General features: G+C 41.9%; 1 protein-coding gene across 3 annotated transcripts in view; it reads left to right on the top strand.

The window, feature by feature from the left end:
- The window catches only part of CSGALNACT1 (chondroitin sulfate N-acetylgalactosaminyltransferase 1), a 418,621-nt gene that overhangs the window by 160,643 nt on the left and 230,366 nt on the right, over window positions 1-27,612 (top strand). The gene's annotated exons all lie outside the window — the stretch shown is intronic.

Below are 27,612 nucleotides of genomic sequence, written 5' to 3'. Positions count from 1 at the left end.
AATGGATCTATACACATAGGCATTTTTTTTCTCGCATGAATAAAAATACAGCACGTTTTATCTTTTGTGTTATTAACGCAAGTAAGGCCCCCCAAAAAATCAAGAGGTCTGCTTGAAAGACACAGCTAAGTGCAGGGCGTGCAAAGCGTTGCATTTTCCGAACAGGACTTGTTCAGGTCAGTGGTAAAAAACTGAACCAGACTTTATTTATATATTGAAACACAATAGGACTGGTCCCACAGATACTGTAGGACATGTCTTTCCATATATTTGGGGGAATGCTGTGAAGCAGGGCAATGTATGATTTCCATGATCTGATGCTTTTGCCTTATTATTCAACATTACATGTTATTGTATTTTCCGAAATTTTTTGATTTTTATGGATATATGATGGGTGTTGCCTTTGGTTCTTGTGGGGAATGTTTTTTGTAGGTAGCACACTGGAGGACTGCTTATTTTTCACTGATGGCTGCTCGGAGATGCTGTGTGGTATTCTTCAAGTTTTTTCATGCATGTTAAAAAAAGCTTGAAAACTGATCCCATCCACACAGAACTTAAAGGGGTTGTCTTATCTCACACCTCTGTCAGGTAGGTGCAAGTCCCACCTCTGGGACCAGCACCTATATCCAAGATGGGCCCCCTGAAGTTGAGAGCGGATCGCACAAGTGCGGCCAACCTCCGTTCACTGCTATGGGAGTTCTGAAAATAGCTGGGCGCTGGCTTGGCTATTTCCAGCAGTCCCCTAGAGCAGTGGTCCCCAACCGCCGGGCCACGGGCCAGGACCGGGCCCTGGACGATTGTTTGCCAGGCCGCAGAGGAGAGAGGAGTGGAGACGCCAGGTGCATGCATCATAGTGGCCAGAGTCAATGGAGAAGGAGGGACGTAGGGAGGGAATCCCTCCCTCCCATGACGCGGCCGCCGCAATAAAATGAGCGGGCTCTGATGCTGCTCACACCACTGCCACCAATGAATGTGTGGCTAATATTAAAGTAGGAGGAGAGACGGGGGAGGGTTTACCAATGCGCCATTTCAGCTAGCGTGCTCAGCGAACTTCAGCAGCGGCCGCCTCCTCCTCCTCCTCCTCCTGAGTCTTGTGTTCTCCAGTCCGCAGCCATTAGTGCTCTGAAAAGCAGCTGGCGCAGGTACCCGGCCCACACCCCGTCCTACACACTGCAAGATTATTAGCCTGCCTCAAAATAAAGGCCTCATCAAATAATGGGCATGGTGTCATATTCCACCACTAACCAAATTGAAACACACAAAAAAGACTTAGTCAATTGTAATTTAAAATAATAATATATTTTATTTTAATACAATAAATTGTTTTGGTATATAAAGGCCACGGTGTTTTTACGTTTCATATTCTTAGACAATCCAAATTGTTTGAATTATAATAACCAATTAAATCCAAAACCTTGTCTAAGACCCAAACTAGTCCGCTCAAAGAGCGACTATTACCCCGTGTAAACACCGTGACAATAAAGAAAAGGAAAAAAAAAAAAAAAGGGGGGGGAGGGATGGGGGATTCTTTGCTGTCAGCTCCAGAATGCGCTGTAAGTAACTGAATTTTCTTTTATTACAGGTGACTCGTGCTGACCGTTACCCACAGACCAATCACGATCCTACAGTGCCCTCGAGGTCAAGTTCAGTCCAGCACTATACAGGTAAGTAATTAACTTAACCCATTCATTTCCATATAACTTTGCACATACCAAAAGGGGGTGGGTGTTCACTGACACCATGTCCCCCCTTTTGTATTCGCAAAAGGTTATCTCAATATTGGGTTAACCATTTATGTGAGGTACACATGATGAAGTTACTTACTATTAATGTGAGGCACATGCAAGTCCAAATTGATAAAACAATGTGCCTCATATTAACAGCAAGTTACTCCAGCATGTACCTGATGCCATTAACCCCATCGTTATATAGTGTTATATATTTTTATATGCACCTTGTGTTTTGTGTTATGCACGTGAATCAGTCAGCGCTGACCAGCACCCCCTAAGCCCCGCCCACCTCTAAGCCCCACCCCAGAACCCCCACCCGGTCCCTGGGAAAATTGTCTTGCATGAAACTGGTCCTTGGTGCAAAAAAGGTTGGGGACCACTGCCCTAGAGGTAACTGGAGAGGTGGTCGTGCATGCACGGTGACCTCTTCATTCAACTCTTTGGAAGTTTTGAAAGTGGGCGAGCACTGGCTTGGTTATTTCCGGCAGTCCCATAGAGGTAAATGGAGAGGCAGTTGTGCATGCAGGGTGCGCTGTTTATTAATCACTATCGGACTCCCAAAAATAGCCATAGCAGTGCTTTTCTCCTTCACTTTAGGGGGTCAGTTCAGGAGATAGGTGTAGGTTCCAGAGGTGGGACCAGCACCTGGCTGACTTTGATGGCATATCCAAGCATTATACAATCAGTGTCTCAGATGAGACAACCCCTTTAACAGAATTGTCAGAAAACACTGAAGCAAAACTGAGGGAAAAATGTCAGTTTAATATCGTTCATGTGCATGAGCCTTTAAGGGAGGCATACATGGGGTCATTTATCAAACTGGTGTACAGTAGAACTGGCTTAGTTGCCCATAGCAACCAATCAGATTCCTCCTTTCATTTTCCAAAGAAGCTGTCAAAAATGAAAGGTGGAATCTGATTGGTTGGTATGAGTAACCAAGCCAGTTCTACTTTACACCAGTTTGATAAATGAACCCAAAAGTGTGTAAAGCATATAATACATGGAAACGCTAGCCTACAGTGTTCCTATATGGGCAGTGTAAGTAGGTAGGTAGGTAGGTATATGAAACTGGATGACAACCAGTCTCTAATCAGTTTCTGGTGGTGACAGAACTGTCATAGCAGCTATAGGGACTGCGATGTACTCATAAATCTCTAAAGCTTTCCCATCATGAGAGCCTATAACACCAGAATAGCACCAGGGAACTGTTGATTGACATTAGTGTATTAAACAGTGTCCCCTGTATGAGAAGAGATGTGCTGATTGCTGGTGCAAAGGGTGAACTCTAACCACTGCATTAACATTACCTGCTGGACTGGGAACAAGACAGCTTTTGAGTACCTGGTCTACAAGTAGTAATAGAAAGAATATAGGTTCCTAATCCCGAGACCCCTTAGAGCCTTCCAAAAATTTTTACTTCATCCTTTTGTCTTCAGGTTTTCTTTTTTTTTTATATAAAAAAAAAAACATATGGGAACGTAGCCCAGAGTCTACGTCATTTTGGCATACATTTTTCTGCAATACATCAAAGATACTTTTTGAGACTATACAAAGACATAAATGTAGGGTTTATTGAAGTCAGGGAGGTGATCTAATTGGATGCATGTCATACAGTATCTAGCTGTACATTTGAATTCACCTTTTGGCTTACATATTATTGTACATAAAACGGTTATGATGAGCATCCATATTATCCCTCTGTTTTGAAAAGTAGTGACATGGCATCCATAGTCTTGTGTGTATGGACCTGTGTATGTGTCTGTGCATTTGTGTGCTCATGTACACTATAGTTCACACTGTGCTGCCACAGTGGTGGCATTACTGTATGTTACATTTTTGCAGTGGAGCCAATTAATATGCCCATGTCCCTAATATAGAATTACTCCCTTTACACAAAAGCACTCCCAATAATATGAATATGACAGATCATTCGTTCACACAGCAATTTTTTAATTGTAACACTTTTCAAAATGCACCATAGATTTTAAAGTAACATCTGGCCACATAAAAAAACACAGCAAAAGTGATGCAAAAAAAAAAGGCACAAAAACTGCATATATCATTTGTTTTGTCTTTGTTTTTGCTGGTTTAATACGCCATATATTTTAAAAAAAATTGCAGTGGTTTGAAAAAGATTTTTTTATTGTAATACTATTCAAACTTAACTGTAGATTTTAAAGTAACATTTGACCACATAAAAATGCTATTAACTTACCGAAAACGTGGCAAAAATCCACAAAAAAATATGAAAACGGCAAATGAAAAAAAATCATGTGTCAAACAAACCAAAATTTTTTAACAATAACTTTGGATAGTAGTCTATTTAAAGGGTAACGTTTAGAAAAAAAAAAGCAAATGTTCTAAAATAACAAGAAATATTACTCACCCCTGCAGTTCTCCGTCGATCCAGCACAGACGTGCTGTCCGCATCCGTTGCTCCGTTCCGAGGCCCCGCAAAAAAAATATAGCATGTCCGATTTGCGGACAAGAATAGGCATGTCTACAATGGGCCGCCCGTTCCATTCCGCAAATTGCGGAAGGCACACGGGCGGCTTCAGTTTTTTTGCAGATCCGCGGTTTGCAAAAAACAGCACGGTCGTGTACATGAGGCCTTAACCTGAGCATTTAGAAAGCATTAAAAAATGCTTTCTGGCAGCCCCATGGGCCATAGACACAATGGTCTGGAGCTGACCCTATTGACTTCTATGGTACAGTCTTCTAGGCACGCTCTCTGCCCTGTGCAGAGGTCATTGTACAAGGAAAGAATAGATAAGCTTTGACAATAACCTATTATGAATGGTGGGGCCTGTCTTATCTTTACTGTGGTGTTATCTCCTTATCATTACAGGCAGGACTAGAACAATATGTAACTGCAATAAAGTAATTTGTAGAGACCAAGAAGTGGCTCCTATTATTAGGCTTAGTGGCCGGTGCGAAAACAGCAGGAATATGTGTTTTTTGTTTAAGTATAGATAGTGACAAGGAAAATTAAAAATAACATAAAAAATTCTTAAAAAATATGTTAAATAGAAAATAGTTATTTAAACAATAGGTCATTTTCTGATGACACATTCCCTTTAACCCCTTAGGGACTTAGGACGTACCGGTACACCCTGTTTCCCGAGTCCTTAAGGACCCAGGGCGTACCAGTACGTCCTAACTTTAAACAGACATTGTGGCGCGGCGGGGGTTAATAGGAACAGGATGTCCGCTGAAATCATTCAGCGGGCATCCTGTCACAACGCCGGAGGGGAGTGTCATGTGACCCCCCCGTATCGCCGAAGTATTGGAATGCATTGTAAAGGATTAGACCCCCAAAAGTTCTAGTCCCAAAGTGGGACAAAAATAAAGTGAAAAAAAAAGTTTAAAAAATAAAGTTTTCCCCCCAAAAAATTAAAAGTTTCAAGTAAAAATAAACAAAAACGTCATTTTCCCCAAATAAAGTTAAAAAAAAATTGGTAAAAAATAGGGAAAAAAAAATAAGTATACATATTAGGTATCACCGCGTCCGTATCGACCGGCTCTATAAATATATCACATGACCTAACCCCTCAGATGAACACCGTAAAAAATAAAAAATAAAAACTGTGCTAAATAAACCATTTTTTTGTCACCTTACATACAAAAAAGTACAACAGCAAGCGATCAAAAAAGCGTTTGCCCACCAAAATAGTACCAATCTAACCGTCAACTCATCCCGCAAAAAATGAGTCCCTACCTGAGACAATCGCCCAAAAAATTAAAAAAACTATGGCTCAGAATATGGAGACACTAAAACATCATTTAAAAAAAAAAAAAGCTGTTATTGTGTAAAACTTACATAAATAAAAAAAAAAGTATACATATTTGGTATCGCCGTGTTCGTATCGACCGGCTCTATAAAAATATCACATGACCCAACCCCTCAGATGAACACCGTACCTAAGATAATCGCCCAAAAACTGAAAAAACGATGGCTCTCAGATTATGGAGACACTAAAACATGATTTTTTTTTGCTTCAAAAATGAAATCATTGTGTAAAACTTACATAAATAAAAAAAAAGTATACATATTAGGCTCTATAAAAATATCACATGACCTAACCCCTCAGATGAACACGTAAAAAAATTTAAATAAAAACTGTGCTAAATAAACCATTTTTTGTCACCTTACATCACAAAAAGTGTAATAGCAAGCGATCAAAAAGTCACACGCATCCCAAAATAGTGGCAATCAAACCGTCATCTCATCCCGCAAAAATTATACCCTACCCAAGGTAATCGCCCAAAAACTGAAAAAATTATGGCTCTCAGACTATGGAAACACTAAAACATGATTTTTTTTTGCTTCAAAAATAAAATCATTGTGTAAAACTTACATAAATAAAAAAAAAGTATACATATTAGGTATCGCCGCATCCGTGACAACCTGGTCTATAAAAATATCACATGATCTAACCTGTCAGATGAATGTTGTAAATAATAAAAAATAAAAACGATGTTAAAACAGCTATTTCTTGTTATCTTGCCTCACAAAAAGTGTAATATAGAACAACCAAAAATCATATGTACCCTAAACTAGTACCAACAATACTGCCACCCTATCCCGTAGTTTCTAAAATGGGGCCACTTTTTTGGAGTTTCTACTCTAGGGGTGCATCAGGGGGGCTTTAAATGGGACATGGTGTCAAAAAAAACAGTCCAGCAAAATCTGCCTTCCAAAAACCGTATGGCATTCCTTTCCTTCTGCGCCCTGCCGTGTGCCCGTACAGCTGTTTACAACCACATATGGGGTGTTTCTGTAAACTACAGAATCAGGGCCATAAATATTGAGTTTGGTTTGGCTGTTAACCCTTGCTTTGTTACTGAGAAAAATGGATTAAAATGGAAAATTTGCCCAAAAATTTAAATTCTGAAATTTCATCTCCATCTGCCAATAACTCTTGTGGAACACCTAAAGGGTTAACGACGTTTGTAAAATCAGTTTTGAATACCTTGAGGGGTGTAGTTTATTAGATGGGGTCACTTTTATGGAGTTTCTACTCTAGGGGTGCATCAGGGGGGCTTCAAATGGGACATGGTGTAAAAAAAAACAGTCCAGCAAAATCTGACTTCCAAAAACCGTATGGCATTCCTTTCCTTCTGCGCCCTGCCGTGTGCCCGTACAGCGGTTTATGACCACATATGGGGTGTTTCTGTAAACTACAGAATCAGGGCCATAAATATTGAGTTTGGTTTGGCTGTTAACCCTTGCTTTGTAACTGGAAAAAAAATATTAAAATGGAAAATCTGCCAAAAAAGTGAAATTTTGAAATTGTATCTCTATTTTCCATTAATTCTTGTGGAACACCTAAAGGGTTAACAAAGTTAGTAAAATCAGTTTTGAGGGGTGTAGTTTATAGAATGGGGTCATTTTTGGGTGGTTTCTATTATGTAAGCCTCGCAAAGTGACTTCAGACCTGAACTGGTCATAAAAAATTGGGTTTTTGAAAATTTCTGAAAAATTTAAAGATTTGCTTCTAAACTTCTAAGCCTTGTAACATCCCCAAAAAATAAAATATCATTCCCAAAATGTTCCAAGCATGAAGTAGACATATGGGGAATGTAAAGTAATAACTATTTTTTGGGGTATTACTATGTATTATAGAAGTAGAGAAATTGAAACTTGGAAATTTGCAAATTTTTACAAGTTTTTGGTAAATTTGGTATTTTTTTATAAATAAAAATAATTTTTTTTTGGACTTCATTTTACCAGTGTCATGAAGTGCAATATGTGACGAAAAAACAATCTCAGAATGGCCTGGATAAGTCAAAGCGTTTTAAAGTGACACTGGTCAGATTTGCAAAAAATGTCCAAGTCCTTAAGGTGAAATAGGGCTGAGTCCTTAAGGGGTTAAAGTTCCTTTTTTTTACTCGTACAGTCTGAATGGGTCGTCTTTGACAATAGTGCAATGCTGTAAAAACTGCATCTGACTTACTCTATGACTTTTTTGAACTTGGGGAAGCTCTGGGACTGCACAGATTACATGTCCTTATGGTAGAGAATACAGAGTCACATAGCAGCAGTTTGTGCATACATTTTTAAAGTCGTAGTAATAAATGTTTTAACTCTTCTCAAATTTGCCTCGTGGCACCTACATATGAAGAACTTGATTGAATTTGTATGCAAGTATTTTGTAACTGGATTGTATGTACAGATATAAAATAGCTGTACCATTGTAACCCTAACTTTGAGACTATGTTTAGGTAATATTGAGGTTGGAAAGCACCCAATATCCTGTTTAGTATCAGTATTGACCACCAAAAAGAATAGTTTGATGCCTTTTAATCATTGTATGAAAAAAATTAAAGCAGTTTTCTTTGATCTGTTGACACCAAGTTTTGTTATCCAGATGTGTATTGTACAAATGTAGACTTCTACGGACCAAACATATACAAAAAAGTTTTTGTTGAATTTATCTGCAGTATACATCATTTTTCATCAAATGTATCCAGTGAACATAAATGCTAACTGTACGGAAGTGTGATCAAAGAAGAAGCTCAGGCCTCTTCATAACTTCGGCGGATCCACCGCTGCTTTTAAACTTCCGAGCTGTTTTATATTTAGACCATTTTCTAGGCCTAAAACAGGCATAGAAAATGGTAATCTATAATGCTATCAATAGCCATATGGGCCTCCTTGAGCTCAGAAAGAGCAGAGATTTAAATGTATAAATTATATTATATTGTATTATAGTACATAGTCTCTGAACTTTTCTGCAACTGCCGTGCCCTCTGCACTTTGACAGGGCCAGGCAGTAAAAATGTCTTCTGCCTGGCCCTGTCGATCAAAGGGCACAGCAGTTGCATGGAGAGCAGATCCTCTAGGTGCAACGGCAACACCCCCATTGCGCCTAGACACTCATTTGCATGTATTAAAACTTCATTCTTCTCTGAAATGCGGGCACATATAAACATGAGACCAACACAGATGTCTTCAGCTGACCAGCACACATGTCTCACGTCAGCTTGTTTTACTGCTATAAACCTGTTGATAGAAGCCCATTAAAATTGTGAGGAAAATACTACAATATTTTAATGGATATTTCTAACCTTACACATTTACAGCATATATACCGGATTTGCCATAAACACCTGATAGTTGGGGGTCCCACCTCTGAGACCTGCTCCCTCCGTTTGCTTCTGCTGAGAGTCACAGAAATAGCTGGACTGTGTATAGATTCTACATTCCATAGCTCACTCCTGAGTTCAGGTCATCACTATCCTTCGTGATTAGAGAAACCGCACCAACCTTACTTTTAGAATTTAAAGGGGACCCCCGCCGATCAGCTGTTTGAGAAGGCAGCGGCGCTCCTGGAGTGCTGCGGCCTTCTCACTGTTTACTGCAGGCCCAGTGACGTCACGACTAGTATCACTGGCCTGGGCGCGACTAAGCTCCCTTCACTTGAATGGAGCGCCACTGCCTTCTCAAACAGCTGATTGGCGTGGTTCCCGGGTGTCGGACCACTGACGATCAGATGCTGATGATCTATCCAGAGGATAGATCATCAGTTTAAACGGCAGAACCCCTTTAATGTATGCATAATTTAATATTTAGTGTGGGCATACATGCAGCATAGTTATTTCCTTACGAGTGCCTCTGCTTATGTGTGTCTAGGTCATTGCATATGTTGAAGAACAGAGAGGTAAAGGTGAGATGGTTTATTAATGTCTTAAGTATTATGTATATTTTCCCTTTACTTTGCTTTTATGGCTATTGTGCTCGCGTTCTCACATTGTGTTTCCTGAAAAAAAAGTAATTTCTTTCTTCCTCAGTCTCATGAAAAAGGAAAGAAGCTGCTGTATTGGGAAAGGCTTGTGGGTGTATGACCACTTTTTAATACATACCATTTTAATCTTTCTGCCATATCATTAAAATTACACAGCTGGGATATAGTGGCCCTGATTTATACGTTAGCACAGATCTGCCATATAATGTGCAGTGCATATTTTCCCATGGATTGATTTCCATATATTTTGGTCAGTATTATTTACATTTCTCAGAAGTAAATGTAAGTTGACTAGCCTTGAGGCAGTCCCATAGAGAAGTCCTCCAGTCCTTGGCCTTGCTTACACATTCAAAATTTGATGAGAAATCCTCATCAAGGTCCGCTAACGTTCCTCCTCCATTCCATGTGAATATTTTTTGTATACATGTTCACATGCACTCGAAAATAATCAGTGTTGTCCTCGTCAAAGAAAAAAAAGTCAATAAAAATGGGTATTAAGCCGCCTATTCTTGTGTATTCCACATGGAAAGGCCAGCAGATTATCCCTATCGAATGGGGCTAATCCTAGTGTGGATTTGTGGTACATCAAACTGGTCATTTGTGGCAGGAACTGAGTACTAGCCCCTGATCCTCTTACAAAACACGTCATATTTACCATAGGCAAATTGTGATGGGTCAACATACCTTTAAGGCCCCCATATACCTTACTATAATGTCGGCCAAACCCGCTATGTATGAGGAGCTCCTGGCTCTCGCCTTATGGATGATGTCTGAGGATAGAAGGTTCTCCCCTCTCCCCATTAATTACACATACATGTTCGGACGAAGATGTGTATGAGAGAATAGAGAGGGAGTCCGGAGATACAACTGTAAGCTATTGTTCTAGGAACCATGTTGAGGTTTTCTCTGTTAAAATGGTGGCCAGCATTTTGGATATCCATCAGTCGGCACATTGGGTAGCCAGAGCTTGACATCAGGAATGCCGGTATTGCTTCAAATTGCTGGAATATAAAACCAACAAGACCTGTACAGAGTTTGCTGTTTTTCCAGAAACAGTGGCACTTCCATGGGCCAAGTCTAGTGTTGCAGCACCGCCGCATTGAACTGAATAGGGCTCAGCTACAATACCAGACAAGGTGTGGCACTAGTCGTGGAGAGGAAAAAAACAACCCTCTTTTTTTTTTTACCTTAAACTGAAGAAAACAGTGTGGGCCTCACGGAAATCTCTAGAATAATATTCTTGGTCTCTGGGGGTCACCTGTTTAGGTTCTTTTAATACGCTTTTTACTTTTTGGAACAGTTTGCAACAGCAAATTATACATTTGGTATTCCATCTTTTCAGAGCAAGGGATTGGGCAGTTTTTTTGTGGCACATTAGAGAGGATTGGAAAAAAAACTCAAATTAGATAGAATGTTCTCCTAGTAGAGCATAGCATTATAAGTGGAAACAATAGAGAGAAAAGAGTATTTTGTATCTCAGTATTGACTTTCTGCCAAAATAGAATAAGTGAGACGATGCCCAAGTAATAGGTCACTTCTGATTACTATGGACTTTTTGTAGGCCAAAAATGAGACAATTGTCAAATAAGAAACTGCATTAAAGGGGATGTCTGAGATAATACAAATCCTGGATAAGCCCTGAAGTAGCCTAAAATAAAAATCATCTTATGCACACCCCTTTCTCCAGCACCGTTTTCTGCAGCACTGGTCTGAACCTTCTGCAGCATCCAGATGTCTGAAATATGACCACTGCATCCAATCACCGTCCTCAACTAAAATTCATAAAAGGGGATATTGCACTATTTAAAATTTTTGGTAAGCAGACCAGGTAAAAAGGGGAACAATCTAGTAGACCCCTATATAGAACAATTCACACACAATGCCTATTGCTCAAGGCCAACAAGGTTAAGTCTTGGAAGTAAGGTGCAAATCACAGACACTTTTATAGCCCAGAGTCAAATAAATGGATATTGGAAGCTGTTCACACTTAGCTGGTAAAGCTACATAGGACCTCGCTGCAATACCAGCTAAGTGTGAACAGCTTCCAATATCCATTTATTTGACTTAGGCCTCATGCACACGACCGTTGTTTTGGTCTGCATCCGAGCCGCAGTATTTGCGGCTGGGATGCGGACCCATTCACTTCAATGGGGCCGCAAAAGATGCGTTGCTCCGTTCCGTGGTCCGCAAAAAAAATATAATCTATCCTATTCTTGTCTGTTTTGCGGACAAGAATAGGCAGTTATATTAATGGCTGTCCGCGCCGTTCTGCAAATTGCGGAACGCGCACGGACGCCATCCGTGTTTTGCAGAAATTTGCGGACCGCAAAACACACAACGGTCGTGTGCATGAGGCCTTAGTGTTATAAAATTGTCTGTGATTTGCACCTTACTTGCTAGTAATCTTGTTGGTTCTGAGCCATAGGCATTATGGGGGTCATTTAGTAACTCATATACGCCACTTTTTGGTGTATATATTTGTTGTAGATTGCAGCTCAAGGGTCTGCGACATTTCCCTGCTCACGCCGGATCTAAAAAAGGGGGCATGGCAGAGAAGGGGGCGGGCTGACAGGCCTGTCTCATTTGTCATTTTATACATGGTCTACATCTGTTCAGCAGTGGAGCAGGCGTAGATTTAGACAGGCAGTAGATTCGGCAAAGTTATGTAGAGGCCATCGCCTCTACATAAATCCGTGCATCCACCACAAGGTAAAGGGGTATCAAGACTGGCGTCTAAAACTTTGGTCTTAATAAATGCCTCCCTTGGTGTAAATCGCTGTGTTAGACCACCGAGGACAGTAATTGGCTGCAGCACTGGTGTGTAAACAGGCAGCAGCAGGAGAATCAGACCGGCACCACACAGAAATGGGTGATGATTTTTTATTTTAGGTTATTGAAGGGCTTGTCCATGACTTTTTTTATTATCTCAGACAATTCCTATAAGAAAATGCTCAGTTGTAGACAACTGTAATGAAGTAAAGACTAGTTTGGATGGCAATCTAATGTGTGTGGAGAGATCCTGACTTCCCTGTGTGATAATGCCGAGGGAGAGAAGGATCAGGCAAAATTGATATTTTGCCTGATCCTTTTCTTCCCCAAGGAGATAAGCCACTGCTAGAGGTATTTGGCAGTAGCTTTCTCCTTTGTAACCTTTGACAACACATGCGTGTTTGACCGAGCCAAATGTGTATCCAGAGCTGGGAGGGAGTCGGCAGAGATAGCTGTTGGCCGAGTGATCATTCGACCAAGAGCTATTGAATGTATATGGCCGCTTTTAGTGTAATATTACTCGACTTTATTGTACAAGGGGCTTGGTTTTTGAGCCAAGATTATTTTGTATAATAAAAAAGAGAAAAAGGGTACTTTCACACTAGCGTTAAAGTTTTCCGGTATTGAGTTCCGTCATAGGGGCTCAATACCGGAAAAAAGTTTTATCCCAATGCATTCTGTATGGAGAGCAATCAGTTCAGTATGCATCAGGATGTCTTCAGTTCAGTCCCTTTTAAGGTATTTGGCCGGAGAAAATACAACATTGAAATGTAATAATGGCAAGTGTTCCGGAAAAACAGATCCGGTTTACCGGTCTGCTCATCTGTGAAAAAGATAAATACCGGATCCGTTTTTCTGGATGACATCTGGAGAGACGGATCTGGTATTGCAATGCATTTGTCAGACGGATCCGGATCCGGGAACAAATTATATCCGCTTGCATACGGATTTCCGGATCCGGCAGACAGTTTCGGCAACGGAACTGCCTGCCGAATTCTTCTAACGCTAGTACGAAAGTATCCTAAAGTATATTTAAAACCATTATAACTGTGAATATTGAATATTGTTTCATAGCTGTGCACACATCAAAGGATGCTTTCACACACAGTGCAGACAAATCAGCTTCAAAATCTGCAGGTCTTACATTAGAATTTTTATGTGGATTTGCCGTTGGATTCTTGCAGATTTCGTGCTTTGCAGTGCAAAGAAATCTGCTGAAGATTTTGCGGTGGATTTGCCTGCAGAAGAAAAGTATGGTATATGCACCCTTGTATCAGTACTATTGTGTGTGAGTTGCCCCCAAATTTTTGTGAGGTGCTGCTGGGGTACAGTTTTGCTGTTTGAAACCATGGCAAGTAAAGGTGCAGCCTGCCACATATAGTTGCGGTAAGGGAAACCTAACATGAAAATAGTCAAAGTCACATGTAGCTAATAATTGAAGAACTGACATGCATAAATGTACAGGCAGGAGGAGCACATTATATACCACGTTAGTTGACTTCACTTTCATTCTATAGTTCAGAAGTTCAGAATATGATAGGGAATGGCTTATGTAGCACTATTCAATGTAATGACTTTATGGTTATTGTTTTACTTTAGTGACTCGGTTACATATCAGATGTTATACTGCAGTGCAGTTATTGGCGTGTCACCATGCATTTTGTATTATTTCCTCTTGGTTCACTCTTATCCTATGATTAATGTAAAACCTACTGATATATAGTACACGACGACCTCTTTCTAACAAAGCTAGAACCAGCTCTGTAGCTCACATGGATCACGAGATACTGTATCCCCATTCATTGCTCTAATTGCTGTGATACAGGGGTGTAGCTGAAGTAGAAGCAGAGGAAGAGGCTGGTACAGACCCCAAACTTAGAAGGGCCCACCCAGGAGGAGGCCTACAATATTTTATTCTCAGGGCCCCCTCAACAGTAATATACAGTGACAGTATACACAGTGACATGACATACAGTATATACCTGTAGGAAACAGGTGGAGTGGCTGTCGAGCTTGGTCTGAGAGAGCGCTCTTGACTAGTCACAGGAGTGGGGGTTGCACAGAAGGAGGGGGTTGCAAAGAAGTTGCTGGGGGTGTCCCATTCAAATATTTGCTATGGGGCTTAGTCATTTCTAGTTCTGCTCTGATAGATTTATTTCAGGCTAGCAGGGGGTGTGTCCTTTCTCCTGCAGGTCTCTCCCTATAACAGTCCCTGTCTTAGCTCAGGGGGCATGTCCTTTCTTCTGCAGGTCTCTCCCTATAACAGTCCCTGTCTTAGCTCAAGGGTCATGTCCTTTCTTCTGCAGGTCTCACCCTATAACAGTCCTAGCTTCAAACAGAAGGTAGGGCCGAAGGCAGTTTAAGGATGGAGATACAGATAATCATGGGTTAACTGGGTCCCGCGCCGATAAAGACACTTTCTTCTATCTATATAAGGCTAAAGTTGGTATATAGCTAATAAAGACACTTTCAAAAGACCATTGGTGATTTAGTGCAGGTTATTTTCTTATTCCCTCCCGAGTGCTGATGTTAAATCACTGGGTCTTCTAGCTTCCCCTCTCCTGTGTGCGCAGCTCCGGACGGTAGCTGGCGCGCGCGCGAGGAAGCAGACAAAAGTTAGTCCAAGAGTGTTCCCGCGTGACGTCACACCTGTAAGTACGGATGCCTCCAAGGGTAAAACAACCTTCCAATGCATTTCGAAATACACGTATTCCTTCGATCCCTCACGCTCTCGGACTCACTTTTGTCTGCTTCCCCGCGCGCGCGCCAGCTACTGACCAGAGCGGCGCGCGCTGGAGAGGGGAAGCGAGAAGACCCAGTAATTTAACATCAGCACTCGGGAGGGAATAAGAGAATTACCTGCACTAAATCACCAATGGTCTTTTGAAAATCAGAGACAGGTGAGAACTTGTAATATACTAACTTTGGCTACATATATAAATATGAGAAAGTGTCTTTATTAGCTATATACCAACTTTAACCTTATATAGATAGAAGAAAGTGTCTTTATCAGCACGGGGACCCAGTTAACCCTTGATTATCTGTATGTGCATACTGTTGTGAGTCTGGGCAGGAGACTCTATTTTGGAGAACCAGCAGCAACTCCCCTGATTAATATCAGGGAAGAAAGACACATAGAAAAAAAGCGGCTGCACAGGTGTATATTTACTATTATCACAGTTTAAGGATGGAACTGAGCATGTGTGGCCATTTCAGCAATGTTACTGAGGTGGACAGAGAAATAAGGAAAAGAACAAACAGCAGGTGGCGCTATACAGATGCATCTTCTCGAATAAGGCCTCTTGCACACAACCGTATGCCCTCCGAGACATACAGTCCGTGAGCAGGCCATATGTCCCGGAGCGGCATTGACTGTGCGCACGGGAGCACACAGCATCATAGGTTACAATGATTCTGTGCACGTCGGGCTGCTCGCGGTGCTATTGTCCTGCACTCATAAGATCATATGAGTGCAGGACAATAGCCCTGCGGGTGGCCTGATGCGCACAGTATCATTGTAACCTATGATGCTGTGTGCTCCAGTGCGCACGATCAATGCCGCTCCGGGACATATGGCCCACTCACAGACTGTATGTCTCCGAGGGCATACGGTCGTGTGCAAGAGGCCTAACTCAGTGGTTATACAAAATTTTCATTACATGCAGTTACAAAAGTATTCAGGTGCTGGCTTGAAAAATGTAGAATATTGTCCCGGGAAAACCCATTTCAGTCCATTTCATACAATTCTAGTGAAGCGCTCTGTTGACATACTTGCTGCCACTGATTCTCTTGACAAAGGAAAGATAAAAGCGATTAAAGAAGATACAAAGCCCCCTTGTTTAAATGTTTTTATATTCTGAGCAATAAGTAAAAAATGCTTTCATGTGGCGCGGTCCGTCTTAAACCGTTTTAAAGTTATATTGCAATGTGTGAATATCTTTGAAGTTGGGAAGGTATTGTATTACAAAGGCCCCGTTCACTTCCTGAGATGCTGCTATTTAGACGGGAGCATTTTCTGAGTGCCTTCTCTGCTCCGAGGGATTAGATATGATAGCAAGTGCAGAGATGAACTCTTCTGTGTTGTGCACTTCATCAGGATATTCTCGGCACTGCTGTAATGTGTAATGAGAATTGTGGCTTCTTTCACCTTTTCCCCGAATATTCATTCCATGGCTTTTATGCTGTAGTTTTTTAAATATATAGCTAATTCCAGAAGATTCAGTATTTGTAGGGGGAGGGGAACTATCCTACACAATATCTCCATAAGTTGATAGTTAAAGAGGTTGCTCCATCTGGGACATGCATGGCATATTGCTAGAGGATATAACATCAATGTCAGATAGGTGCGGGTCCCAGCTCATTTCTGCAGAATGGGGCGCCCCCAAAGTAAGGCCTCGTCCACACTTCTGTTTTTCATGGACGTGTGCTGTCCGAAATTTCCACGGACAGCACACGTACCCTTTAAATGCGTCTGTTCACATTTCAGTATTTATTTATTTTTTTACTCACTGTGGGTCAGAAAAAAAATCACAGAGACATGCACTACTTTGATCCATGATGCGGACCAAGCACGCCCATTGAAGTCTATGGGTGCGTGAAAATCACGGACACAACACGGATGGCATCTGTGGTGCGTCCGTTTTTCATGGAAGACAGATAGAAAATGCTATCAAAATGCTATTAATTTTTAGTTGAGCAACATCTGTGAATTACGGACCCATCGCGGATCCTTCACTGACATCTTCACAGATGTTACATGGACTCTTTTTTTCATGGACGTGACACTGACATGGAAGAGCTCTCCATTAATCTCTATGGGAGTTCATTAGGCTGTTTTGCAAAGTCCCATAGTCCCACACGCACGGCCACCTCTCTATCCACTGTTATTGGACGGCTGGAATTGGCTGAGCTGGTGCTCGTCTATTTTCAGAAATCCCATAGCTGTGAACAGAGGGTGGCCACGCATGCGCTTCTGCTCTCTGTTTATTTCTGGGGCCCCCAACCTGGAGATAGGAGGTGGGACCCACACCTATCTCATCTATCTTAGAGATATGCCATCAATGTCCCAGATCGGCCAACTCCTTTAATTGTGGGAAGTCATAGCAGTTGCTTTCCCTGCAATCACCTAGTCTCGGGGGGCCTGCATATTTAAGTCATTTTCCAATAGGCTTTGAAGTTCTATAATAAAAGTGCTAAACCGTTATAACTATAGTTTTTAAGAGAACTGACATACCAGCACTGAGGGAGAAGCCATGGGATGAAATACTGAATCAGCTGGCAACCTTTGTCATTTGTAGATGTGACAAGATAATCCAACTACATTTTTTGCATAGCTTTTGTATTACACTGAAATATTAAAAATTGCTTCCAGCAGGGCTAACCCTTGCCTCTGTTTAGCTGTGCCACGTTTCTTCTGTCAGCAGAGATGTGGAGTATTCCTATCCCTAATCATCAGTTGACTGCGGTGGGCTCCAAAGCTGGGACCTCAGGCAATCACTGCTGTCTGCAAGGAAAGTGAACTCTTTTAGATTATGTTCAAACAGCACTTTTTCATCTGGCTGTTGGTACAAGTATGGATTATATCCATTTATTGTGTGCAGACGCGTGGCAGTTCAAATTGCAAATCCGCGGTACAAACCTTAGAGTCACCCTTCAGTATTGCCGTGGATTTCTTGTCTGATTTTTCCCCACAATGCCATGTATGTATATAACCTTAGTCCTTTTCCCCCTACAATGATGGTACAGGGGAAATTAAGTGTGACTCAGTGACAATTGAAGGTTTAAATGTATAAATAATTTCCCATAAAACTATATATAATCTGCTCAGCTCTTCCTGCTCTATAGGATGCATCCTGCAGATTGCACTACATTTTGTGGTTAGGGGTTCTCCTAAACGAAGCACAACCTGGGTGCATCTGATATCTCTCCACCCTGATATGCCCTGTGTCATGGGACAACTACTCTGCTGTTTTTGTCCAGTAAATTTCTTTATATGTTTCTTTTTGTTATATATTCTTTACTAGCTGAAGGACCCGGCTTTGCAGATGTATATTTCATCTATTTCATTTAATGTTTGTGTGTGTCATTAAAAGATATCGACAGTATCCACTATAACAGTGACCTCTACAGTACCCTGCCCCCAAAACAGTGACCTCCACAGCCCCCCACCCCTTAACACTGACCCCCCCACAGTGCCCCGTCTCCTTAAAATGGGACCTCCACAGCAGCCCACCCCCTTAACTTCGACCTTCACAGCAGCCTGCCCCTTTAACAGTGAGTTCCACAGCACCGCACCCCCTTGACAGTGACCTCTACAGCACCCGGCCCTTAACACTAACCATAGGTTATATAACTGTGACCACCAGCATTCCCAGCTATCCTAACAGAGACCTCCACAGTGACTTTCCCTTTAACAGTGACTGCCACAATACCCACTCCCTTAACAGTGACCTCCACTGTACCCCGCTTCCTTAACAGCGACCTCACAGTACCCTGCTGCCTTAACAGTGACCTCACAGTACCCCGCTGCCCCTTTAATAGTGGCCTCCACAGTCCCCTCCTCCCTTAACACTGACCTCCATAGCGGACCGTCCCCTAAACTGTGAACTCCACCGTTCCCTGCCCCCTTAACAGAGACCTCCACAGCATCCTGCATCCTTAACCCTTAACAGTGACCTCCACAGCGACCAGCCCCTTTAACAGTGACCTCCACAGCAACTGCCCCTTTATTAGTGACCTCCACAGTACCCCGTCTCCTTAACAGTGATTTTCACAAAACACCCCGCCCCCTTAACAGTGGCCTCCAGCAATCTGCCCCTTAACACTGAACTCCATAGCGGACCGTCCCATTAACTGTGACCTCCACAGCAGCCTGCCCCTAGGGGTCCGGTTTTAGGGCGGACAGTCCGGCTTTCAGACTCCCTGTCCTCAGGGATGTCCTTTTGAGCTCCTGGCCTAACCTGGTCGGGGGCGTGGCTTAGCGGATCCGGGGGCAACATTTTTAAGTCCATATTTTGAGGGTGGACTGAATGGCCATCCTACCTGCCCCTGAACTATGACCTTCACAGCACTCCGCTCCCTTAATGGTGTCATCTACAGCGTCCTGCCCCTTTAAAGCTGACCTACAGCAGTGTAGAAAAATGGCTCAGCTGTTATGGAAACCTGGTTTAAAGCTGTGTGTATGTGGAGACTAAGGGCCTGCGAGCTTCTATTGGCTCTGCTAGAGCTGAGACCTGGTCTAAAACCTTCCCGTACACCTGATGTACCTGTGTGCCAAATTTCATGATTGTAAATGCGACGGTGCGGATTCCTTTAGCGGACATACAGTGGATATAAAAAGTCTACACACCCCTGTTAAAATGTCAGGTTTCTGTGCTGTAAAAAAAAAAGAGACAAAGATAAATGATTTCAGAACTTTTTCCACCTTTTTAATGTGACCTATAAACTGTACAACTCAATTGAAAAACAAACTGAAATCTTTTAGGTAGAGGGAAGATAACAAAACAAAAAACTAAAATAATGTGGTTGCATAAGTGTGCACACCCTCTTATAACTGGGGATGTAGCTGTGTTCAGAATTAAGCGATCACATTTAAAATCATGTTAAATAGGAGTCAGCATACACCTGCCATAATTTAAAGTGCCTCTGACTAACCCCAAATAAAGTTCAGCTGCTCTAGTTGGTCTTTCCTGAAATTTTCTTAGTCGCATCCCACAGTAAAAGCCATGGTCCACAGAGAGCTTCCAAAGCATCAGAGGGATCTGATTGTTAAAAGGTATCAGTCAGGAGAAGGGTACAAAAGAATTTCCAAGGCATTAGATATACCATGGAACACAGTGAAGATAGTCATCAAGTGGAGAAAATATGGCACAACAGTGACATTACCAAAAACTGGACGTCCCTCCAAAATTGATTAAAAGACGAGAAGAAAACTGGTCTGGGAGGCTACCAAGAGGTCTACAGCAACATTAAAGGAGCTGCAGGAATATCTGGCAAGTACCGGCTGTGTGGTACATGTGACTACAATCTCCCATATTCTTCATATGTCTTGGCTATGGGGTAGAGTGGCAAGACGAAAGCCTTTTCTTACGTCCCTGACTCAATTCACATACAGGACTCATCTCAGGTTAATTTGCATATGTATCAAATCGGTGTTTTTACACAATAAAAGCACACAGAGCTATGGGGACTGGGTATTGCGGATGTGCTAGCGGCGATCTAGCAACCCATGTCCTCAGCTCTATACACAAAATCCCCGTGACAGGTACCCTTTAAGGGTGTGCACACTTATGCAACCATATTATTTTATGTTTATATTTTTTCTTCCCTCTACCTAAAAGATTTCAGTTTGTTTTTCAATTGAGTTGTACAGTTTGTATGTCACATTAAAGGTGGAAAAAGTTATGAAATTATTTCTCTTTGTCTAATTTTTTTTCATCACAGAAACCTGACATTTTATGAAAATGGATCCATCCCCATTGACTTACATTGTGTGTCAGGACGGATCCGTTTGGCTCAGTTTAATCAGACGGACACCAAAACGGCGCAGGCAGCGTTTTGGTGTCTGCCTCAAAAGCGGAATGGAGACGGAACGGAGCCAAACTGATGCATTCTGAGCGAATCCTTTTCCATTCAGAATGCATTAGGGCAAAACGAATCCGTTTTGTGAGAGCCCTGAACGGATCTCAGAAACGGAAACCAAAACGCCAGTGTGAAAGTAGCCTAAGGTATATGCAGTGATTGACATTTACAAACTTCACAACATTCACGTAAATGTCTAATTCTCATTCCGACTGAATGATTGAGATCCTACTGCATGGAACTTCAAAGGTTTTTTCTGGCCTAGGTGTTTTGAAGATTAATAATTATTTTCATGGCTGAGAAGAAAGCGGCTGCAATTTTGAATTTGCGTACCAAAGGGTAGAAAAAAAGACAATGGCTTTCTTTAAGGCATCAAAGCAAATATTGAGATTCTTTTCCTTGATATAAACTGAGCTTGTTTCGCTATCACGATCGCTCTGGCAGAGTAACACCGTACCAAATGTGTTTAGTTATAATTGATCCTTTAATGGTTTACATCAAGCATTTGTTTCTGAGCAGATGGGGTAGATCTCATAAAACACTATTGCAGACTCCAAAACTGCTGGAAAGCTGATAATGAGTTAAGAATGAAGGTCAATGGTAGAAGACTGAAAAAGCTTTAGCTTTAGGTCTGTACACTAATGCAGAAATGATGATGATAATGATATTATTCTAGTTGTACTGGGTGACTGTGAAATTCTATACTTTTGTGTGGTCCCTTTGTATAAAAGTTTCTGTGTGAAAAGTCATCAGTACTGAACACATAAAGGGGGTATCCTATGGCAAACGTTTAACACCTATCGACAAGATAGTTGATAAATGTATGATCGCTAGGAACCCCTTGATCACTAGCACAGCAGACCCAAGTTCCCCAGTCTGGAGGCATTTGGCAGTCATGCATGCTATACTCCTCTGAATATGTCATTGGTATCTGATCATGGGGGTCCAACACCTGGGAGCCCCGCCAATCAACTGTTTGAGAAGACACCAGAGCTTGCAGTAGCGCCACAGCCTTCTCGCAGCTTTGCCTAGGCCGTGTGACATCACGTTCATCAGTCACATGGCCTAGGTGCAGCTCTATCCCAATCTATCAATAATCAATGAACTTGTATGGGGGTGAATGATTGCAGTAGCGGTCACTCATTCCCATGCAAAGGAGATAATTGCTGCATGTCAATGCCGCTATGATCCACTCTCAATGATTGGGAAATAAGGGTTTGTTCCCTTACTTTGCCTATGCAGCGACCAAGTTAAAAGGGCCTTTACTTATAACGTGCATTGTGTTGTTAGATTCCATCTTCCTTTTTTCCACTGCACTGTATATGCAGTTAGTGTAGGTTCACATGCACGGTAAAAGTAATCTGGTAATTTGTTTAGGCAGAGGAATGCATACAGCGGTATTTTTCTGGCTGAAAGCTGGCCAGCAATATGCCCCCCATTGTCTGAGATGAGAAAACCCCATTAAGTAATAACCTGAATATGAATGTAGAAAACTTCACTTTTGATGCCTAAACTGATTTAAAATCGCCAGGGGGTCCTGTATGCAATAGTGAAAAGTAGGCTTAAAGGGGTATTCCCATCACATACAATGGGGGCATATCTCTAAGATATGCTCCCATTGTCTGATAGGTGCGGGTCCCACCTCTGGGACCCGCACCTACAAGGAGAATAGAGCGGGGAGAGCTGTGGCTGGAGGTCCGTCCATCGCAAGGCGCTGTTTCCCGCTGCTCCCATACAAGTGAATGGGAGCGCACTGCGCAGGGGCTGCCCTTGCTCCTATTTATTTGTATGGGGCAGACAGAATGAGCCGAGCAAGTGCTCAGCTATTTTTGGCGGCCCTATTGAAATGAATGGAGGGCGGTTGCGCATGTGCAGTGCGCCATCCATTAATTTCCCCGGTACGTTTTCTGGGACCCGCACCTATCAGACAATGGGGGCATATCCTAGCGATATGCCCCCTTTGTATGTGATGGAAAAACCCATTAAGCCAATAGAGCTTTGGATCCTAAATCCGAAGTCAATTCATTCAAAAACTTGTAATGCTGTTTCTGTACATCATTAAAATGTATTGGCTCCGTGTAGGCAAACTGCATATCCCCCGTAGTTGTGCAAGACTTCGGTTGATTACTACGGTATTCCTATCTGCGTATTTAAAAATATTTTAAAATCGGAATCCGAAGTGGTACCCAAGCCCAAATTGTGCCAGAGTTCAAATGCAATAGTAAATGTAGGCCACAAAGTAGGCACCCCCCTCCCCGACATGTTTTATCACAATCCTGGTGCTTTCAGGGGTTTGTGATGTGAACACAGCCTAATTTAGTAAGTAGTTCTAATTGGAGTATGAGAATGGCAGATCTTATGAATATAACTTAAACAGGAGATAAAGAAAAGCATAAACCGTAATACAAACAAATTAAGTAGTAGAACTAATATATTAAACTGTTTAGTCTGTTAGAAATTCATAGCAGCCTTAGTTTCTTTCTTTATAAAGTAAGTGTACCATGCAAAGCATGAAACCGTCTGGAAGAGTTTGCACAGATGTAGGTTAGACATTCCCACTTGAAACAAAGAATATATTCAAGTTACAGAGTGAAAATGAACTTTTTGATATAAACAGAGCAAAACTGAAAAATTATTGTAAAGTTCATCTGAGGATTAAATGTTACGTTCCACAGTATAAAGTAGATTGAAATGGGTTATGTTTGTGGCTTATGTTGAACAATAGCATGAGTGTTTCCATGTAGTCTACATGCCGTGAATAGTCCTGGCGTCTAATATCACATTTCAGATCAAGGACATCCTCTGGCTCCACCAATGTTTGTATTACGTCACTCTACTTTATTTATATGCTTGTTCCCAAACACATTGAACAAATGCAATCAGACTGGAGGTCCCATCAGTGCTCATTTTGAGGAATACAAATGACCTCAGTCTTTTATATCATCTCTTTATTTTTTTATTTTGGTCTGTAGATCTTTATTAGTATCATGTGTCTTCCAGTACTTGTAGTCCATGGCTATTGAGCCTAAGTTTCCTCATGCCGATTTATGTGCTCCTTCCCCAAGGAGAGATAGTACCTCCCCACCACTACCAAAAAAAACAGAAAACAAAACAAGGGCAAGTTAAGACACTGCAGAGAGGAGGGCTGTCATACTTTTACTGTACTACAATCGAGATCAAAAGTTTAAGACCACTTGAAAAATGGCAAAAAAAAATCATATTTAGCATGGCTGGATCTTAACAAGGTTCCAAGTAGAGCTTCAACATGCAACAAGAAGAAATGAGAGTGAGACAAAACATTTTTTGAGCATTCAATTTAATGAAAACAACGAATAAACTGAAACAGGCTGTTTTTCAGCTGATCAAATGTTTAGGACCACACCTCCAAAAAAAAACTAAACCCCCCCAAAACAGAAATCCAACTTCCAAACATGAACTCAGTAATGAGTAGCTTCGCCGTTATTGTTTATCACTTCCAAAATTTGTTTCGGCATGCTTGATGCAAGCGTTTCCATGAGGTGAGTGGGAGCATTTCTCCAAGTGGTGAAGACGGCCGCACGAAGGCCATCTACTGTCTGGAACTGTTGTCCATTTTTGTAAACTTCCCTTGCCATCCATCCCCAAAGGTTCTCAATTGGATTTAGATCAGGGGAACACGCAGGATGGGCCAAAAGAGTGATGTTATTCTCCTGGAAGAAGTCCCTTGTCCTGCGGGCATTGTGTACTGTAGCGTTGTCCTGTTGAAAAACCCAGTCGTTACCACACAGACGAGGGCCCTCAGTCATGAGGAATGCTCTCTGCAACATCTGGACATAGCCAGCGGTCGTTTGACACCCCTGCACTTCCTGAAGCTCCATTGTTCCACTGAAGGAAAAAGCACCCGAGACCATTATGGCGCCCCCTCCACTGTGGCGCGTAGAAAACATCTCAGGTGGGATCTGCTTGTCATGCCAGTAACGTTGCAAACCATCAGGACCATCAAGGTAAAAAATGTTCTCATCAGAAAATAAAACCTTCTTCCACCTTTGAATGTCCCATGTTTGGTGCTCTCTTGCAAAGTCCAAACGAGCAATTCTGTGGCGTTCAAGGAGACGAGGTCTTTGAAGACGTTTCTTGTTTTTGAAGCCCTTCAGTCTCAGATGCCGTCTGATGGTTATGGGGCTGCAGTCAGCACCAGTAAGGGCCTTAATTTGGGTCGAGGATCGTCCAGTGTCTTGACTGGGTCTTTTTGGGTCTTCCACTTGACTTTTTTGTTCCATAACCCTCAGGATCATTTAAGAAATTCCAAATGACTGTCTTACTGCGTCCCACCTCAGCAGCGATGGCGTGCTGTGAGAGACCCTGCTTATGCAGTTCAACAACCTGACCACGTTCAAAAAGGGAGAGTTTTTTTGCCTTTGCCATCACAACGTATGACTACCTGACAGAAAATGACAATGAATCCACATCTTTGCACAGATTTGGCCTTTTAAAGAATGTGGTCCTAAAATTTGGATCAGCTGAAAAACAGCCTGTTTCAGTTTAATCGTTATTTTCAATTAATTGAATGCTCAAAAAATCTTTTGTCTCACTCTCGTTTCTTCTTGTTGCATGTTGAAGCTCTACTTGGAACCTTGTTAAGATCCAACAATGTAAAATATGTTTTTTTGCAATTTTTCAAGTGGTCTTAAACTTTTGATCAGGACTGTATGAATAGACAGTACATTTATACCATGTTTTTCTCCATGTTTTTAGGAATGGTACAGTTGTAAAGGTAGGGGGGTCATTTATTAAGACCGGCGATTTAGAAGCCGGTCTTAATCCCCCTACATTGGTGGCGGATGCACCAAAGTTTTGTAGATGCGTAGGCCTCTACATAACTTTGGCACTGGGTGCGCCGGCCGTATGCCAGCTCCATTGCTGGCGTCGTTTTTTAAGATCATTTTACACGCCATAAATCTGCGTGGAAAATGATGAATAAGAAAGGCTGGCTGGCTGGCCCGCCCTCTTCCTTGCCCATGTCATGCTCCCTTTTTCCGCCACCACTGAAAAGTGGCATGAGCATGGAAAAGTGGCGTAAAAACAATACAAAATTACCCCTGTAGTCCCCAAGATAGTGTAACGGTATTCTCATATGTGGCAGATTGGTTTATACATCTTAATTGGGTTTGTTAAATTTCTTTCATGTGCTGCTTTTTAGTAACATCAATTTCTGCTGCAAAGCTGCTGTGTGTGAACATACCCTAACATTAAACACCAACTAGAATCCTGCAATGAGTTAACCTGCAGGTTTTTAGCTCAGGATGTTTATATGATCACAGTTATGTGATATGTATGCCTTTTATACCATGATGGTCACATTTTTTTCCTGTTGAACTTAAAGGGAACCTGTCATTAATTTTATGTTGTCCATACTAACGGCAGAATAAAGTAGAGACAGGTGAGTTGATTTCAGTGGTCTGTCATTTAAAAGTTAAAAGTAAGTGGTTGCCAAGAACCAACATCACAATCATTGCAGACTGGACCTGGAAAAGAGTCCCGGCCACCTGAGAAGAGTCATGGTTATTCATGAACTCCTGCTCTCCCTGCCCACCTGCTGATGATTGACAGTCTTCTACCTAGTTTTCTCCCTTTTATCTCTAGGAGAGAACTGCCAATCATCAGCAGATGGGTGAGGTGCAGGAGATTAGGAATAACCAGGACTCTTCTCAAGTATTTGACTCTTCAAGGCCTGGGCTGCAATGATTATGATGCTGGTTCTCAGCAACCACTTACTTTTAGCTCATGAGTGACACACCGCTGAAATCAGCATTTCTGTCACTACTTTATACTGCCCTCAGTGAGGTCAGCGAAAAGTTGATGACAGGTTCCCTTTAAATTAAAAGCTGCTTTAGGCATCATAAACAGTGATTTTTTTTTTGATTTTTTTTTTTTGTATTTGGTGGCTCTTTTTACTTTTTTTTTTTTTTCATTCTGCAGTTGGTGATTTTCTAAAAGGTCCTTTTGGACCCAACCTTAATGCTTGTTCCTAGTGCCCATGAATAAGTTCATTGATAAAATGAATTGTCTACTGTTGGGAGTTTTGTTATATAAGAAGGAATTATTTTTGGCGTACACAGTTGCTTTTCTGGTTTAATCATACAACTTACTGTCATCTTATAAAGACACGTTGAAAGCTCTGAGGAAGAGATTTATCCTGGTCTTAAAGGTTTCTGTCACCAGATTTAACCCTATTAAGCTAACTGACATTAGCGATGTGCTAATGTCAGCTGAACCTAACTAGCCTATTCCTACTTGTATCTATGCCACCGTTACTCCAGAAATATAACTTTTATAATATGCTAATTAGCCTCTAGGAGCAGGGGGGGCGTTGGTCCTGCTCCTGGAAGCTCCGTTCTCCCACCTCTGGAAGCTCCCCGCTGCACTTGATTGACAGGGCCAGGCAGCTTTAGTCTCCTCCTGCCAGCCCTGTCTGCCATGTATCTCGCGCCTGTGCCATCCCGTCCAGTATTCAGCCCAGGTGCAGTGAGTGAAGGACCATGAGTGCCACAGATGCTGAAAACTTAGAGCCCTTTTACGTAGGCTGAGCAAGCAGTCATCAGGAAGGAGGAATTAAATTCCGAGTCCTTGCACAGCTTTTTAGCTGAATTCACATGCAACAATGATTGCTGATGTATGGGGATGAATGATCGTTAATTATAAGTATTGTTTGTCCCTGGCTTCAGAGTGAGGAGGCATGTCTCTCAGTAATTCAATCTGATAGGCTGGCAGAAAGCTGCTGGCTACAGCAAGTTTGTATGTGACCT

This window comes from Bufo bufo, chromosome 2 (assembly GCF_905171765.1).
Source record: "Bufo bufo chromosome 2, aBufBuf1.1, whole genome shotgun sequence".
NCBI classification, from domain to species: domain Eukaryota; kingdom Metazoa; phylum Chordata; class Amphibia; order Anura; family Bufonidae; genus Bufo; species Bufo bufo.
This window is presented reverse-complemented; position numbering and strand designations above follow the sequence as displayed.